General features: G+C 43.4%; 1 protein-coding gene across 1 annotated transcript in view; it reads right to left on the reverse strand.

Moving 5' to 3' along the window:
- Positions 1-13,304, reverse strand: part of SPECC1L (sperm antigen with calponin homology and coiled-coil domains 1 like) — a 66,005-nt gene extending 52,701 nt beyond the window's left edge. The window contains exon 1 of the mRNA XM_066561946.1: positions 13,211-13,304. The gene's annotated coding sequence lies outside the window, so the exon portion shown is untranslated. The remainder of the gene's footprint in view (positions 1-13,210) is intronic.
- Positions 13,305-19,941: the final 6,637 nt, after the last annotated feature.

Raw genomic sequence — 19,941 nt, forward strand, 5'->3', positions numbered from 1 at the left:
TCAGATGTCATGGGATGGAAGATTAAAAGGACAGCATCCCCACTCCACTTTCAGGCTGAGGGATTCCAGGTGGAAGTGAGTGATCAGGTTTATGTGAGCCCAATATCTCACAGCTGACTGGATACATGAAACACGTTCAGTCATTTCCATCTCTTAAAAACTGAAGCATTTCAAAGGCACAAAAAGCAGAGTGATGACTGTGTGCATGAGACATTTGACATAACAACACAGTGGTCAGAAGTACTAAATAATTTCAGGTAACAAAATTAACACCATACCCTCACACACACTCCTTCCTTCTGAGCAGCACCTCAGCTGCACACAAGTATATTTCAATTCTGACTTTGATCAAAGTCAGTAAAACTGCAGCAGTTTTGCCTCCTCAGATCCCTAAGAACTGTTAACAGAAGCAACAGGAAGCTTCATCTTAAAACACTGAGAATATTTGTTTATAGCTTCCAGATTCCTTTTAGTTCTGAAAGCAGCCATGAACAGACACAGAAAACTTTGTTTGCTGTTGCAGTTTCATCATCACAATGTCAAAAATGCACCAGTCCTGCCTACAAGTAATCAGAACACTTTCACAGAAGACTAAATAACCGAGAGATAATTTGAAATGAGAGACTCCTTAGAAAACCAAAACCCAAACCAGAAAAGCCCCATGAAGGTAATATGCTTGTTATATACACGTAATGTGGAGTGGTACAACTGCCTACCAGATCCAGAAGCACATGGTAACACTGGTTACCATCTATGTTGCCACACTTCTATTTCTTGCCTTTTTCATGTTTATGAGTCACTTACTTGTGCTTTTGATCTTATTCAACTGAAAACTACAAAATACTAAAGAGGACAGAGTTCTTTAGTAGAACTGGCATCTTTACTATTGAGTGGTTATTTCTGATGTTTTACAGACAATAATAAATTGCCCATAGCACACTTGAAATGAATTTTCAGAGCACTCTTCGTAGCGAAGCTGACTGCATTTAAAAAATTATCCCAAATTAAAACTACACACCTGGATAAATCCAGTCAGTCAGAACCATCCCTTTCTGACAGCTCACAGAGAGAGGAGGCCAGGAGGGCTGGGGCACTGTGATGTGACTGTGATACATTTGGGCACAGCCTGCCAACCCTGCCTGGCAATGCAGATAAAGCAGGGCCCTGGCTGGCATGGAGACACCCAGCACTGGCTGCCTGCAGTGCACATTGTCCACGTCTGCAGAGCACATTCACCAGCCCTGACACACCTTGCAAAGCCAGACACTGCACACACGAGCTTTGCATGCACGGTAAACACAGCTGGATCTGCTTGTCACAGCAAGGAAGAATAACACAACCCACTGGATGGAGGGCCTCAAAGAGATGCAGGCTAACATTACCTTGTACAGAACAAATAATTTTTACTGGAATCAAGGTATCTCAGGGGGCAGCAGTGACAAGACTCTGTGAACTCAAATGTTTCACTGTCACTACAGGACACGAAACAACACGAGCACACACACGCTGCTCTCAAGGTGAAGGAAAGGGAAGTTTATTTTCTGATTCTAACATTTATAGTTTTCTAAAAGAGACAGTGCATCGGAGGGTCAAAGTGCCACCTCTGCAATGACACTGGACAACTTAACAGTTTATCAAATTTCTCTTCTTCTATAAAAGAATGTAAAACAGTAAATTATTTACAGAAAGTGTGTGAGAAAGTTTGCTACAAAAATGTAAACATCAGAAGGCTTAAAAAATCTTAAAAAATCAAAGCAACATTTCACATCCATGAGAAGTGTTCCTGAAAACATGCCACAGTGTCTGCTGCAAGAACAGCGACTGCAAAACAGTGATGGAAGCAAGCAAAACTCAGCAATGTCAGCCAAGTATGATCCTCATGTTTCATCACAGCATTACTTTAAAATATCCAGAAATTTGACACTCAAGACCAGTATTTTTGATTCACTGAAACTCAAAGTTAGAACCACATTTCCAGAAATAAAAGATTTAAAGATACACAGAGGACAAGAAGGCTTAGAGCCCACTGTTCCTGTTTTAATTACAGAGAAACAAAGCCTTAGTAGTTACTTTCCTAATGAAAGAAGTTTACATCATTAGAGTTTAAAAACTGAGAAAAAATATACAAATGGGTCACACAAAATAAGAACAAGATATCAATTAGCATTACAGGTTCTAAAAGCAGCTGCTTACTAAGAGTCCTAAAGTGAATTTATGGCCTCTCTGTGCCAATTTCTCCCCTCCTGCCTTCTCCAGGAAGGAAAAAGAAGATGGGGTTTCAGCACTGAAAACAGAAGACATCAATACTGTGTGACTGGAAGTAGAAAAAGCCCTGCTTCACCCAGTATGGCAGATAAAAACTACTTTTGTGCTTCTGAAGAACAAAACCACATTCCGTAGGAAGAAACAGAATTAAGAATCAGCAATAATCTTGTCTCTGCCCAACAAGAAAATCTAGCAAGAAATTTAAAATAAGAAATAAAACACTCTCCAACCAAAGGAAGCTTTCTGAAGAGTAACATACAGCACTGACAATTCAAACAAGAACAAAAATATTATTTCACTATTGTTTTAAAAAGAAAATATTGCATATAAAACTGTATTTTATCTTTTGCCCTAGGGAGAAAGAAAGAATTACTGAAGACTTCCTTTCCCTTTATACACACTTCCTCCTCCTCAAAAATAAAAAAAAAAAGAAGGAAAAAAAGCCACTACTAAAGAAAATAAGAAAATACTCATCAACAGGCAGAAGACATTACTGGAAAAGATTTGATTAATGATAGCACAAACAGTATCAATTAATCAAAATGGAAACAAGCCAAAACAAGCAGAATATCAGCTAGAAGGACTGCATTCCTGAACGGAACTGTAAGTGCTCCTCTAACCTGTATCCTTTGCCGGGCGCCTCTCTCTCCACAGCACACATAGTCCAGCACACAGCACAGCGCGCTCAGGAGGGCTCTCCCTGCTCTGCTGCAGGCATGGGAAACCACTCCTGGCCTTTATAGCAGCTGCAAACACAACTGCATAAATAATAATTTCCAACTGCTCTGCCCAATAGCATGGCTCTGCTGCTGACTGTAAACTGATATGATACATGCAGCCAGCCAGCATGCAATGCTTTCAGCATTACCCTGCAGAGCCCTGAGCAGGGCAGGGAGGGGATGATTCCTTACTGTGATTATTTCAATCTCATCCATTAGTTAAGATACTTGTTTATGCTAATGTTGTTGTCACAAAAGTAAAGAGTAGTAGTTACATGAGTACAGAATACAGTTTCCTCTGCCTGGAAGACAATAGGGGGTTGAGCAACAGTATTTTTGAGAGGCATTAAGCAAGGCTATCTACTTTCTACTCTACTACTAAAGTAGTAGTACTACTAGAGTAGAAAGTAAGCTTACTACTAGAGTAGAAAGTAAGCAAGGCTATCTACTATCTACTCTACTACTAAAAATCATGAATTATTAAGAAAATTATTAATCTTAAAACTATCTTTTAAGAGAAAAAAAAAAAAAGAAGCAAGCAATCCCTCAAATCCGAGGATACTGAGCACTTTTGGAAAATCAAATACCCAAGTTACAGAAGAAATTGCTCACATCTAAGAGCAATAAGAGTCAGTGCACTTTCACTCTGTATTTGTGCAAGTTCTTTGGTTTTGATATATTTAGGCTGACAACTTTGCCCAAATAATTAGGGAATGACGTTTTCAGGTCACTTATACAGTTCCAAAAGGCAGAAAAGCAAAGAGATTATAAAATGCAGCCTCATCAACCCTCTGTAAAACACAGATAGAGAACTTTCCCAAGTCTCTGCAGACAAGACAGCACAGACACCATTTCATATCTGGAATATGAAATAAGCTATCTAGAAAGAGACACAGCTCTCTAGATCTATAACTTTCAGCCTGCAAGCTGCACAAGCACTCTACAAGGTCTCTTGCTCAGTAATTCCAAAAACATGATATATAAACCACTGGATTCCAGCAGCCCAGAGCAAATAGTGCATTTCTTTTATTGCTTAAGATCAAGACATCAGTTGTAGTGACTTGCAAGTTTGCTGATGCTAGTGGGTAATTTAAGATAGCAAGGATAACAGGAGAGTCCATGGAATCACAAAAACCCTTCTGAGACTAAGTGGACAATAAAAACAGCAAACAAAATTAAATATAGGTAAACACAAACACATCTATCTCTCGGAGGAGAGCAACCTCAGCTTCAAATATAAATGTGCTCTCAGTGTATCATTACTGCTCAGCAAAACTCCAGCATTCTGATTCACAGCTTCATTAAACTATCAGTGCAGTGTGTGAAATAGGAAAAGAAAAAAAGAAAAGCAATTCCAAAAATTATTAAAGAAAGGACTAGAGAACGGACCATAAAACACAAATATTACACTCAACAAATCAATTTTTTACCCATCTAGCCACACTTTAATTGTTATGTGCAGTTCTTCTCTCAACCTCAAAAAAAATTCTTACAGATCTTAAAATGATTGAGCAAGGGGCAAAAATAAGATCAAAGATATATAATAGCTCCCATGAGATATCTCACAGGGATCATGACAAAAGCCTATCAAATCTGGAATGGCATCAAGAAGGCAGACTGGGAGTGGCTGTTAAACATCTCTTCCAGTAAAAAACTAAAACTAAAGACCAGCAATTAATTTGGAGCCAGATTCTAAACTCAAAAAAACGTGAGCTGTATGTTTAATGTATATTGTGTGAGGAGATGGGAAGACTGGCCACGCACAAGGTACAGACATTTCCTAATGGCTGTTAAACATGTGAGCACAAAGGGCTCAAAACCCCCCATAGCCAGCACTAATGCCAAGGTGGGAGAGCAGTCGGGGTAGGAGGGAAGGGTTTGGGCTCTTTCCTAAGGCATCTGCCCCCAGCTGTGGGTGGGCTGGAGCTCCAGGTGGGCTGATCCCTGTGCCGGCAGGGCCTGCTCCGTTCCTGTGCTGACGGGAGAACACACAACTGTGCACTGCAACACAGATGGGGCACACGGGGCTGCACTCCTGCACCAATGCCTTCTGGAGACAAAAGACCTTTCTATTCATTTCTGTCTTCAAAATTCTGAAGAGCCTTTACAGTTTTCCATTACAAGTTGTGGAATTACAAAAAATAGGAATTCTGCGTTTCAGTTATGCTATCCATCCACTGTTTCAAGCTGCATTTGCTATTGCTACTTCTCTTTCAAACAGAAGGGAGGAAAGACCAGAGCTTTGGGCAAGAATTGGCTGTTGCACACCTCAATTTCTCTACTCCTTCTTTGGAGAAAACTTCAGAGCTGTAGCTGCTGCAAGCAATGTGTAACCGTTGCAATACTTAACATTCCAGACAAGTGACAGGAACATTTACAGAACTCCTGAACTCACAAACTGTGCTCTAAAGGCCTTTTCATAACAAAATTAAATTATGTAGCCTTGTTTTCAAGCTCCTATTTCAAACAACTGCTATTTCAAACCCACTGCCAAGGAAAGAAAAAACAACTGTTCATCAACTAGCATGGAGAAACTGTTCAACAGGGAAGGGCAACACTGCCCATGACCTGGTCTCAGCAGGAGCTTTTACACTGACTGCAGCTTCAGAAGACTTTTTAAATTAAAACTTTGAAAAACAGAATAACAGAGCAGGTAAATCCATACCTAACTGGTATCCATCGTTAAACTGATTACAAAGCATTCTATGTCAGCCCATGAACTACAGCTGCTCACAGTCCAGATAAAACACCATCCACGTCAGTATGAAGTAGGGTTTGTTTCATTGGTGTTGAAAATACAGGTAATTTGGTTACATTGTCATTTTTCACCCCTTTTGGTGAATTTCACAGTTGCATCCAAATGTTAAGGCACACACTAAGAGATGAGGGAGTATATACCTATTTCCTGGGTAGCAATTGCACTTCTATGTCAGATTTTACATGCTTGAGCAAACAGCAGACATGTCAACCTTCCCTGTAAACCCCTTGGGTTAGTATTCTACAGTGCTAACTCCTACAGCGACACTTGTTTTCCAGGAAAATAAAAAAATTAACACACAAATTTTCCCAGCCAAAGGACTGGCCAGCTTTAAGCATAAACCCCAGTAATCTAAAAAGTGATACTGGATCAGTTAAATCCATTAATTGGAAGTGCTCTTACCTGTTATTCCAAGCATGGTCTAAAGTAAGTGTTACTCTAAAAATCAACAACCTTCCAGTTACAAAGGTGTATTTAGTGTCCTATAACCTTAAGCATATACTGTATTCCTCACACAACAACCAAAGTCCACTGGTAGAATGCTTGCAGCGTTAACTGCTGGGATTCCTACAGCCACGAGTCCTGCTGACAAACACAGCCGTGGAAATTCCCCTGGCACTGCCTGGCAGTACTTTCAAAACCAGCCCTGTCGATTTTCAAACCAGGGGAGTTGGTAGAACAGCACAACAAAAGGTGTAGGACCAACACTACAGCTCCCTTCCCAGTCAAACTGACTGGCTCAGCACACAACATTTCACTGCCGTGTTCTCTCTCTGCCTCGAGCAGGTGACCAGTGGTGACCTCCTCCCTTTGGTCCACTCTAAATGTTCCCAGCTGAACTCAGGTATCAACAACTGCAGCAAAGGTTGCTGCTGCTGCATGAAGTTCCCAGGGAGGAGCAAGGCAGCAGCAGCCAGTGCCCATCACAGCAAGGGGACAGAGAAAGGACGTGCAAAAAGCCATTTCAGAGGCAGAGCAGTGGCTCCCAGCACATGTGTGTGACAGGTAAAACCTGTAAGAGAAGTGATTAACTTTGACTGGGTCTCATGCTCATCCAAAACACTCCACCAGATCTTCAGTTCATGCAAAATCCAAACACTCCCAGTCCTGATACCAGGATGGTTATGGTGATAGATCTGTTCTTACCAGCAGCTGATTAATGCTCAGCTTGAGGACTTTCTATTGCCTGAACATCTGGAACTGAGAGGTGACTGAGAGCTCACCGTGTCCACTTCACCCCCAAGCTGGTCTGACAACATTCTTGAAGGCATTGCAACAAAAAGGTCCCAGAGAACAGAAAAAGCAATAAAGAGATGCATCACCTGAGGAGCTTCCCAGGCCCTAGGTGCTTACAGCTCTGGGATTCCCAAGCCCAGAAGGACCATCCTGGTCTCAGATGCACCAAGCAAATGGCCTGAATGGGAATGGCTTATGCACAACTCAATCTTGCTAAGGCTGGGGGAGGGAAGTGCCTGCTGGGGATTGCTTAAGTAGTCATGAAAATAACTTAATTGTACCTTGCCACCTAAAGAGGCAGTCCCACCCCTTCTCTCCATTCTAGAGATCACAGCTCATTTTTGATGAGTTGGTCTTTCAGACAGATCAGGACTGATGTGACTCACCTTGTAATTGCTAGATCCTATGCAAAGGAAGCAGCGGGACTGGGAACAAGAAGGAAGTCTCATCCTTTCAGAGATGGTGTAGCCCCAAATTTGTTTTCATTCAGTTTCAGGCTATTGGCCTCTCACAACAGCCCAGCTTTAAATGAACCTATTACTGCCCCCACCAAGCCACCAACACTTTCCAAGCCACACTCTGCCAGGGCACAGATGAACAGTGTTATTTTTATGCTATGACCATGTCACAAAACAGGGCACAGAGGGGTCTGAAGCCTGGCTAGCAACAGATTTCAATCCTGTGCTGTGGCCTGCATCTTTCCTCGCCTCCAAGACCTGTCAACAGCACACTCATTACACAGTTGAAAGGCTTCAGGCTTGGCAGACAGAGCCACATGCAAATCCTTCCTAAATACCCTGGTATCACTAAGGGAGGAGCAGTTACTGGCCCCAGTGTGGAAGCTCAAGGACATACATTTGAGTCATATGGAAGAAAAGTCCTTGTGACAGGATGGAGAGGCTCCCATCTATTGGTAATTTTTTACTTCCCCAGGGAAAAAGGCTAAGACTATTTCTCTTCCAAATTTTATTCCAAGCCTTCCAGAAAAGGGTGAATCACCAGGCAGTTCATGGAGCTGCTGTTCCCTGGCACAGTTTGGTTGCTGGAACAATGCAGGATTCTACATGGGACAAAGCCTGGGAAAGCACTAAAAGCCCAGTACAGCATCCCTAGCTGATATAGCTGCTGATGTGCTGATAGCCTCATGCAATGCCAAGTGCACTTTCCACTGTGAAACACTTTCAAGGTATTTCTTTGAAAAGCTCCTGGATCTCCAGGTTTCCTGGCAAATCTTTGATGTGTGACTGAAGGCCTCAGAATAATTCTTCCTCCAGCAAAATGCAGTCTTTCTATTAAAGAAGGCTGTACTGAAGTTTTTTTCTTTTCCTTCAAGCATGCTTTATATTACAACACTAATGTCCATTAACTGATAGACTTAATTTTCTTCTGTAGATAGACACTACTTATTTCTTACAGGAGTGTATATCAGAAAGATTTTGAGAAAACTGTCAATAAGTTTTTCTAACAAGATTTTGTATGATTTCACATATTCAACACAGCAAATGTAGTTCTGAATATGAGACAAAGCAGACAGAAATTTCATCTGCACACTTGAATCTATACCCTTTAAAATGTCTTTACTATTTTCCTGAGTTTTCACAAACAGAATTTACATTGTTTACAGCAATATCTATCCTAGCAAACCATCAAAACCTTTGGAGAACAGCATGATGGCACCTTTAAACTCTTCCAAAGTCACAGGCACACCCATGCTGCAGGCTGAGGAAACCTTCTCCTGTAGTTTTGTGGAATTACAAAAATAGGAATTCTGCATTTCAGTTATGCTATGCATCCACTGTCTTCAAGCTGCATTTGCTATTGCTACTTCTCTTTCAAACAGAAGGGAGGAAAGACCAGAGCTTTGGGCAAGAATTGGCTGTTGCACACCTCAATTTCTAGAAAGAAAAGCAACATGATGTCACAAAGTTTTCATTTTAACACGCTAATTCTTTATGACCTCAGCATAGTTCAATCCAATGATATTGCCACATTCAAGGATGCATCTCATATTAACAATCCTAAATCCAGAATAATTTGTTGACAACAACTACCAACAACTGTATGTATTTAAGAAGTTCATCATTTCCAAAAGAGACATTCATTGTCCATCTCATGTAAGCAAGTGCAGATACAAAGCAGCTTTGCATGATTCTGTCACTGAAGGAAAGAAGGTTCTTTTTTTTTTGTCACAGAAAGAAAAACAAAACTAAAACTTCAAGTGTACACAGCTACTCAGATTTGTGGAAGGAATCATGCCTATAAAAGTAGCTTTAGTTTTCCTTTTCTCTTCCAGAAAAGTCTATATTCCTTCAGGGACTTGAAGGAAATATTTGCCGTTAACCATTTAAAGTGCTGGTCACTTGTTAGGGAAGAGCAAATTGAAACAGGCAAGACCATTGTCTGAAAAGACACTGCACAACAGATGCTACTTTAAATGCACACCCATTAGCAACCCTCAATGTCATTTACTTTGTTAAATAAAAGAAAATTTTAGCTCAGTATAATCCAGCAACTCAGGACAAAGAGAAAAAAAATTAAAAATCCTACGGCTAAACAGAGAAAGTCAAACTTTAGCAGATCATTTTTATAAACTTGCCCATGTCACTTAAGAGCTGTCCATACAAAGACAGCCAACATTCTAGCAGTGAAATAAATACATTGAAGTATTTCAATGCTGGAATACTCTCCAGCACCAACCCTCCCACAGCAAGGAAATTCTGCAGCCAAGCTTCAAGAAGGCTCCATCTGCCAAAACCACTGCGTGCTTTTAATTAAGAACATCCACAGAAAAGCTTTAAGAAGAACACAGAAAGTTTCAGGGAGCATTAAGAATGCCAGCACCCTGGTCATGCTTGCCACCCACCTCCCCAAAGGCAGATCCCACAGAAAGTCATCACTCACTGCATGTACCTGTGCAGAGCATGTGTCCCACACTGGCCCAATGACCAAAGTCAAGGAAATGCTTTTAGCATCCAAAATATACAAATACTTCCAGACTGATGTCATCAGATACACCACTCAGTACTTCAACTCTACCTTAACTCTTTTTTACTATAATTTAGATACTCCATGTTAGGTGCTCAGTTTATTTTCCTGAATAAAACTGCATATCTAACAATTAGTTGCAGCCACTCATCCATCACCTTGGCTCCGTTCTGGCACACAGTGACGGAAAATAAAATTCACACAAGATTTATCTTTCAAAAATGTCAACCCAAGTTTTGAAGTAAGTAAAAACTTGTTATTTACTCTTCCAAAATTTCGCTTTAGTGGCTTGATAAACATTTAATATGCAACAAGTGACTTGTTCTAATTTTTTTTTTTTTGGTACTGAAGCCTTGTGGATTGAAACCCTTCATAAAGTCTCCTTTCACCTAACTCCAGAATTTATCCTTGTATTATTCTTCCCTGCAATCTGGGAAGCTACTGGTTCTGCCACTGATTTACAACACAGTGTCAGTTCTTTGCAAAACTGAAGTACCCCAAGAAGATGAAGATCAAAAGTCTGGATGTTTGATGAAGATCAAAAGTTGTAGTGCCTTGTAGGTGTAGGACAGTAAAATCTTTCCCAAAGAAAATCATGCACATATGTGTGAAAACTCCACTAATGAATTATTTATGTTTAAAGATAGAATCCTGTGATTAGTTCCAGGCTGCACCACTAGTGCTAAGTGCTCCAAATGGTGGCTCCTCTGATCATTTCAGTTGGAATAAGCTCAAAAGAAACAAGTAATAGGTTCCTTGTAACTAGTCATGTAAGGCTACCATTATGTACATAAATCAGCTTCCAACATTGCTCTTTCTCCCTTTTTCAGTATAAAAACCAAAAATAAGACTAAATGGGGTGATTTTTTAAGGCAGGAAGTACAAGCCTAACATTTCTCATGCTGTTTTCCCAATGAGCAATAGTGATTCAGTCCCATTAATAGCATTACACTCTGCTAGGACTGGGTCCTTGTTGGCAAGACAGGCTCCAACACCACAAGGTCCAAAAAGAGCTTCTGAATCACATTAGTGAAAAATCTCCTAAGGAGTTTCCACAGCCTCCACCTACTGAAAATCTATTTTCCTCTTTCACACCAATAGTAAAGCAAAATGGCACAAATTTGACTGCAAAATGTTACTTCTAAGTACATATCTATCAATACATAAAATGTTGACTGTACATCAGATTCATTTTGTACAATTAAATCTTTGCAGCATAAATATATCCATCCCAACACGTGCTTAGACAGAAACTTCTAAAACTCAAGAAGTTTTAGCCCTGGCATTTGCCACCTTTAAATGATGTGCAGGAAAATGCCAGCTGGCCCAAGCAAGCCATGCCAGTGCCCATGCTGACAATGATGTGGCCAAGCACGTGCCAGACCTCAGCCCAACACCCAAGCTGTCTTTGATTTGCTGCTATGGACACACTCTCCATTGAGGGAAACCTTAGCTCCAGGTTCATCCTGATGCAGAAGACACCTCTGGCAGATGCCTGGAAGGCCACAGAGATCACACCAGCCTAGAGCACAAAGGGAAATGAAAAATACCCTGGAGCTGCAAATCACAATAGAAGGTAACAGTCCATGACACCTGGAAATCCTTGCACAGAGGTTTTCCCACTGTGAATGTGCCATCATCATCAGACTTTAATATAACAAACCCTCAAACAATCAGAGAGAAGACAGATCTTTACTGATGATCACACTAAAACACATGTCAACAATTAGCTCGAGCAGATAAAATAACTGGGAAAACGTGGGCTGCATTATCTAACTAGATGGTATTTTATTTGACAGGAATAGAAAAGTATGTTAAAAATATTTGAGAGGCTTTATTCCCAATTATGTATCATATGCAAAAAAGAAAGAAAAAGACATGTATCTTCAGCCATACAAAACATGTGAGAAATCAAGGGGTTTTTTTCCTTACTTCACCTAGTTTACCAGCCTGGAATCTGGTTTTTCCATTAACTGAAAGTGAAGTGGCAGGGTTACAAGAAACATGAGACTACTCCCGTCTCAGTTTCCCAGTTTTAATCTCAGACTATTTACAATGACCTTCTCTTTTCAATTTTGTTAGCAACTACCTAACAACACTCAACCAAGCTGGAGACAGAGAAGAAAATGCTTCTCTTCTTCTGAGCTACTACAGCCCTACATTGTGATCCACAGTGTTAAAAGCAGCCAGTGGCTTTAATTTGCCTATCTTTGAGCAGCCAAAGTCCACACCATTAACGAAGCAGGAAGCAGCTCCAGAAGGTTTATGTTTGCTCTTGGGGTGAGCAGAGCTTGCACAGACGATGCCCTTCAACAGAACCCACGGCTCCTCAGAGCTTTTTTCCCCCAGCAGAACCACTTACATGACACATTTTCTGCTACAAGAGAACTGTGTTCTCCCGATCCCAGCACAGACGGACACTTCATGCGATCACAGATGGTGTTGTGGAGAGAAGGGTGCAGTTTGCTGAGCATCAGCACAGCACTGCATTGTTTTTCCCTCTAAAGACACAGCGTACAGAACCCTCAGAGCAGGCTGGTGACCGGATTTGGCCCAGCTATGGAACCTGCCTTCCTACATCCCTAGGAATACCAGGTCATGACAGACTTGGAAGCTAAAATAGTGATGAGGCACAGGATAGCAGACAGCAGGCACAAAACGGGAACTTAGAGGTTCCTTCAGCTCTAAATAGGCAGAAAAGCCGCGCTCAGGAGAAGCATGAGACCAGAATCCAGACAAAGGTGCTCCCGAACACACCAAACCCAGCTGGAAAGCTGCAGAACGCGGGCACTCCGCGTTTCTCCTCAGGGAGCTCCACACACACCCACCATCCCTCTCACAGGCAGCAGCGTGAAGCGAACGATTCCACCGCGGGATGCAACGCGGGCCAACCTGCGCCTCCCCGCCAGCCGGGACCGGCGGCCGCTCCGCTCGCTCCCCGCCAGCCCCGCGGGGTCCCCGCACCGCGGCTGACAGCGAGGACGCGGCAGGCCGGCCGGAGGGTGCCGCGGGCGGCCCCTGAGGCGCGATGTACCCGAGGCGGGCGCGGGGCGGTGTCACCGCCGCGGGTGACAGCGCGGCCCCTAAGGGGGAGGCGGTGAGGAGGGGCCGAGCCCGGGGCTTCCCGCGGCCGCGAGGCGGGACACAGGCCCTGCCGGAGCCTGAGCGGCCGCGGGCGACCCCCCGGCGGACGGACGGGCGGGCGGGGGTCGGGGCCGGGCTGTGCCCGCCGGCGCTCGGCGCTTACCGGGGCAGCCGCCGCCTCCTTCCCGCTGTTCCGCAGCCCCGGCTCCGGGGGCGCCGCGCGGGCCGGGCCGGCGGGAGCGGGGGGGGCGCGGAGGGGCGCGCGCACGGCAGGGACCCCCTCCGCCCGCCTCCGCCCCGCCCCCTGGCGGCACCGCGCACGCGCCCCCCGCCAGCCCGCCCCGCCAGCCCGGGGGCCGTGAGGGGAAAGGGCGGGGCGCGCGCACGGGCGGCGCGTGCGCGGAGCGGCCCCGCCCTCAGGGCGGCCCCTGCCTCAGGGCGGGGCCGCTCCGCACCTGAGCCTCGGAATCGCGGGGTAGCGGCTTCAGGTAGGGGAGAAAAACTGAGGTGGTGGAGCCCAACCTGTGTCCCAACACCACCGGGTCATCTAGGACATAGCCGTGAAGTGAGCGCCCCGTTCAGTCTTTCCTCAAGCACCTCCCGGTACGGTCACTCCATCACCCCCCAGGGCAGCCCGTTCCGATGTCTCATTAACCCTTCTGTGGAGAAATTACTCCCCACGTCCAACCTGAACATGAGGAGTAGGGCAGCTACTTTCCGTGGCGCAGCCTGAGGCCGTTTCCTCTCATCCTGTCCCTCGTTGCCGGGAGCAGACCCCGACCCCTCACGGCCGCATCCTCCTGTCAGGGAGTTGTGAGGGACAGAAGGTTCCCCCTGAGCCTCCTTTTCTCCAGGCCGAGCTCCCTCAGCCGCTCCTCATCACACCTGTGCTCCAGACCCTTCCTCAGCTCCATTGCTGAGGGGTGGGAGGGTAGCAATGGCCCCAGCCCAGTGCCCACATCTGGGACTAGTGAAAAAATCAATTATTTTGTGGGGTTTTTGGGGCGAGGGAATAAGCATGCATATTTTAAGCTCCAGCACCAAGTGCGCACAGTGCGGGAAACGTGAGTGAGGGAACTGTGGGTCTTGCAAACCTGTGCCTTACTGTCCAGATCTGTAATTGTAGCCTTTCATTCGAGTGAGAGGTAGATGTTTAAATGTTGTGTTGTGGCTTAAATGGGCTAGAGTTTTCTTCACTGTTCAGCACAAACCCAAAATATAGCCCATACTAGCCACCTTGAAGAAAATTAACTCTATCTCAGCCAAAACCAGCACGTTGTGGTAGGAAATAGCTTTGCCTTCTTAGGTGACAAGAATTCATACAAGCTTTCAGGGTCTGAGCTCCCTTCAAACACACTAAACTAAGCTCAGCTGTGTAGCCCATCACTGTGCAGGATGTTTGACTTGTCATGAACAGCCAGCAACTGAAGTTAATAACCCCAAATTGCAGCGTGGGTGCTTTGGTGGGAGGTATAGCAGAGTTTGTATTTACAGACACTGCCTGGGAAATGCTATGAGCACAGTAATGAAGAAAATGTGCTGATTTGACACATTCCTGTAAAAGTTTCCCTCTATTTAGGCTAAAGCTTTCCCAACTCAGCTGTTTTAGCAAAATATTTCAGTGTAAGATTGAGTTGCATGTTCTCCCTTGAGGTACATTCCTTCCTAGAATTCACAGGAATACAGAATTTGTAGGTTGCAGACTGGTAGGGCAAGTATGATTTAGAGTCCCCTCATGATCTTTGGTGAAGTTAAATTTTTAATATTATAAATCAAAGTAAATGATATCTCTAGTACATCAGAATTCCCTTTAAAACTAGCAGGATGTGTGCAGCCAGATATTGCAACATCGTTTGATTTACACGGTGGGAAAATTTTTCTGTTTGTGTGTCTGACAAAGTCAATGTCATGAGATGCCCTTCCTTGTCCATTTCTTTGTCACTCTGCCTGCTCCTACCTGGTGGGGATTCCCCTGGCAGGCGGCAGCACAGACATGGTGCACTCCTTTGACAGTGAAATGCTCCTTTATGCTTAAGTAATAATCCTGCTCTTTATTTTCCTACACTATGACCAATGTCCTTCTGCTACATTTTCTGCTCCATGATACCTTCAGCAAAATGTTGTCCTGTTTCTACCTTCGGGTTGATTTTGAAGTTATCAGCTAAAAAATGGCATTTCTATGGCACTACTTCTGTATGAAGGATGTGAAAAGTGGCTGCATTTGTTTTGAACAATGTATTTCTCACGGTAGCCCACAAAGGGCTCAGCTTTCTGTTTTGCAGCAGGAAGCAGCCGCTCAGCTCAGTGAATTCATGAACGAGCTGCTTGCTGACAGTGCATATGCCGTGGATCTTGGTTCTGGAACTTGAAAGGTCGCTGAAAAAAAATGTGTTAAATGGCAGTATTGTGTGCTGTAACCGTGTGTGAGAGCGGTTCAGCTGTCTGCTAGAAACGCTTTCTCTTTGTGGTTAGTCTGGGTCCGCCTGCCCCAGAGGATTACGGAATCTCCATAACTGCAGGCTTCTAACAAAGAGCAGACAAACGTCTCTGGGAGTCAGGCAGGGACAGCTGGATCCCGCGGGCCTCGGGGGAGCTGCTGCCCCCGGGCAGCCTGTCCGAGCCTCGGGGCTGTCTGCAAAATGGGGATGGATACACCTGCCCAGGTGGAGCAATTTGCACGGAACATCCGTGGTTCTTATACTCGTGTTCTTTCCCAGCCTGCTCCTGCTGCAGCCTGGTTCCCTCTCGTTCCAGGTGCCGCGGGTGTGTGCCGGCCGCTTTGCCCAGCCTGCACCAGCCTCACCCGGGCCTTCAGCGGGGGAAGCATCCAGGAGGAGCGGCTGGGATGCTCCAGGCTGGCAGTCAGCGCAGAGCTGGACACGGTAGGAGCCGGGTGTGGGTGCAGAGTGCCTGGTGCAGGACATGATCCCTTCCAGGCTCATCCAGAGGCTGCTGTTCCATGTGGCTGCACCTCAAGGGTTCACTTTCTGGGAGAGGGAGAAGCATTTGGCAGAAGAATTCCACATTTTTACATTATATCATCACACCACCGGTAAGAATTAATAGTCACTGAGTTTCCCCTTCTTTGCCCAGTTCAGGGGTAAGCATGATACTCAGTGTAGTTGTAAACAATGCAGTCAGTTACATTTTATCTACTTCCAATGCTGCAATGGAACCCTGTAATCTTTGTGACCCACACTTAATGAAATGGGCTAGAGAGCTTTCAAGCAGGTATCTTTTTATTATAGAAAGGATTATATATTATATTAAATTTGGACTATATTCAAACATAAATGTACTTTAATTACATTAATAATTTAAACAATGTTTAAATAAAGCACCAAGTTAACTTGATTTAAATAACTGATTCAGTTTCCACACTGATTCCTACAAAATCCCACTAATTTCATGCAGTGTTTGAAGAACTGGAGGCCAGAGCTGATTTCTCAGTAAAAACTAACTACAGTTCAAGTGCTCTGCACACAAGGGGGAGGCTGACAAAGTCTGAGACAGGTGAGTTTTGAAGCAGAACTCCTACAAAAGGATTCATACAGAGCTGAACACGGACTGGGTTGCTCAGCTATTTCTCCACCTTCCATGTAAACTATTTCCACACATTCAAGTTGTTCCAGTTTAGTTCTCTGTACTAACCTCTAGCTTTTAGATGATACAGCTTTTACCTTGTAAAACAAGAAACAGCTTTTATTTTGAAACAGCAGTGTTAAATTCCGTGCCCCCAGCAAACTCAGCTGAATGCAATTCACACATTCAGTGTAATATAGGCCCACTTTTATCTAAATAAGACCAAAAGAACCTGGCAACATAGATACAGGAGATTTTATTTAACATTGTGTACAAAGAAAGGCTACAAATGCCTTAAGACATTTTTCCCCCAAATACAGTTCTTGGATCCCTTTTTCATACCACATTTCTCAGAAAGTAAAAAAAAAAAAATCCAAAATGACAATTTTCCCCTTTCCCCTTCTCTTTGGGCCTAAACTGAGAGATGTTTAGCAGTATGGTTTCAACACCTTTCCAAATTAAACTATTAGGATTAGGTTTTCTTTCCCCAAAACTGAGCACTATGAGATACTGAAGCACTACCAACAGCAGGATAAAATGTCAAAAACTGACTCCCTAACACGGTAGTGTTTAAATAATGCCAACAGTATTAGCTCTGATGAAACCCAAAATTATCCAAACAATAACAAGTTGTTTGTCTTCTACATCTGATAATTTAGGACTAATTATATAATTTAATTGTATTTATATTTAAATAAATAGTCTTAACTCCTTTCCTTGGAATTCTTCATGGATTATAAACACTTATAATACTAGAGATAAGAACAAACTACACAACTTACATAGGCAAGAGAAGGCTGAGTTGTTTTGTTTTGGTTTTTTTTTTGCTGGACGGACACAGAAAGGACAACATTTCAGTGTGCTGCTGTGAGATCATTTTTAAATTCACCATTTCATTGTGGTGCTTTTCAGTTATCCCTACACAACAATTCCTTACCCTCTTTTTGCTACCTTGGTAATCACTCTCAGTACTCCTGAAGCACTGGTCCCTGCATAGCTAAGTTTTATCCAGGGTTCTGCTAGTTTTGTATGTGACTGTGAAACCCAAGACAAGACTTCTTTTAGGCTGTAAGAAGCAGTAAAGAAGGCAGGGAGAAGAAAAGGCTCTTGTGGAGAAATGACCTTTTGCTATAGCAGCTTTTACATTACCATCTACTAGATATGAAATAGGTTTTAGATATAGATTGCTTTTCAGCTCTTTGTATAATCCCAAATTAGCATTGCCCCTGTTTCTCCCAAAATGGAACTAAAATGGAGGAGTTTTGAGCTACTCTAGATCAGCAGTTGATCACTTGGTTGGGTGCAGTAAGAAGGAACTCCCAGCTCCTTTCTGAGCCTGATCCAAGTGGCCCAGGGGAGATGGGAGCAGCAGCCAGGCCTCTGTCACTGCTGGGCTGGACCTGCTGTGACCTCGCCTGGGCTCGTCTCCAGGAAGCTGCTGGAGCCTCCTTGCAGGCAGGAAGCTGTGTTGTACTCAAGCCTGCCCTTTTGTACATCCACAGGGATATGAAATGCTGTGTGGTATAAATCCTTCTGCAGCTCAACTCTAGAATGTCTCCTCAGAACATCCTAGCACAGGGGGAAAGACCACAGCAGTTCCACAAGCAAAAGCTCTAGCACAGAATAAAACTGTCTCTATTCTGGTGAACCATTTTTGACAAGAGGATTTGAACATGATTGTGATTAAGAAAAGCAGTAGAGCAAACACTTCTGCTAGGCTTGGGCACTCTGTAATTTTATTAATTCCCAAATATGCTTGAACAGCTGTAAATGATGAATTTTACTTAGCTCACAACACAGCCCTGCATGAGTCCAGAACTTTAGCACTACCTGGTCCACTCTGCACAAGAAGACTGGAAATATTTTAATTATCTCCAGGGCTCTGCTCTGTAGCTCTGCTACAAACTGAACATCTCAGTGTGGTATTTGCTACAGAGCAGAAAGATGTGAAGTGGTTCTGTTGGGAAAGGAAGAGTCTGTCTTACTGTGAGGTAAAACATGGCAGCAGGAAATAAATGATGTAAAAAAACTGCTGCATGGTTTGCAGTGGTCTCCAGCAATGTCACTGTAAGATGGTATCACAAGAGAATCAACAGTGGAGGAAAACTAGAGAATTTAGTCATTTTCTAATTCTGGACAAGAGCATTTATGAATTTGCTTGACCCAAGTGGCATAAATCTAATGATGTGGTCCCAGAAGGGAGACTCAAGGCAACACATACACTCAGGTTTGCTTTGGTCCTACTGCCCCAATCCTTCTGTCACTACAGCTGTTGTGTTGTTTTTATCCTTGCAGCCCAAAACCAGACTTCTACCTTAAACAATAATCCAACTTTGTGGTTCTAGGAGTTTAGGAGCTTTTTTCTTCCTTGTGGTGGTTTCACCTACTTTAACAAACAGGCGCTATAGCTGCTGCCTCAGGGAGAAATTGTAGAGAGCAAGTGATAAGCTTTGCTTTCCTGGCACTGAACTGTGAATGTTCACTAGCAAGAAAGAGGGGTTGCAGCACATCACAACTGTGAGGCTGCTGTAGCTAAATTCCTGCCATTCCCATGTTCATGTTTATTTACTGGCAGGAGAGCTTTTGCTCAGTTATCTAGGGCATTTCTGTAACTCAAAATGAGAGCCTCATTCTAGCCCCAAGCAATGTGACCTTGAGCAATTCCTAATTTTGCTTCCCTTTTCCATTTGTGATGGTTTCATTCCCTGATGATTGTTAAGGAACAGTCTATTAACTATAAGTGCTTCCTTTATAGCTTCTGTTGATTTTAAGGGCAATCCATGGATTTAATTCTGTTCAATTAGAAAGTTCACAGAACACACATGAACATTTATTTCATCCTAGTTCAGAATGGAGAATTGCTAATACTAGTCCAAGGCTCCAGTATCTCACTTTGTACAGGCCCTGTGTTAAAGGAAGGGAATGGTACCATGTTTATTTTTCACTAATAGCAGTAGGACAGTGTTAGCAAAGTCTACAAAGAAAAACATCCCTGGAGCAGAAATTGAAGAGGGCATAAACACGTGACTTTATATATTATATGAGAATTTGATTGTATTTGGGAATTGCCCTTTCAGATTTTTCTTCTTCAAGGAACAGAAGCAAATTCTCCCCAAGCTCCTGCACAAATGTATTGGTCTTCTGTTATTACAAATGTCTGTCATCTTGAATTGAAGTAAAAAGAGAAAGGGGAAGTTTTTTTCTTAAAACATTTCTCATTTAATACTAAAACTTCCATAAGAAGAATGCCACATCTGGTAAAATTATCCCAGTAGGTGACCAAGCACTGAAACAAAAGGATTGATTACCTAG

The sequence above is a fragment of the Molothrus aeneus genome, chromosome 18, assembly GCF_037042795.1.
Source record: "Molothrus aeneus isolate 106 chromosome 18, BPBGC_Maene_1.0, whole genome shotgun sequence".
Lineage (NCBI taxonomy): Eukaryota > Metazoa > Chordata > Aves > Passeriformes > Icteridae > Molothrus > Molothrus aeneus.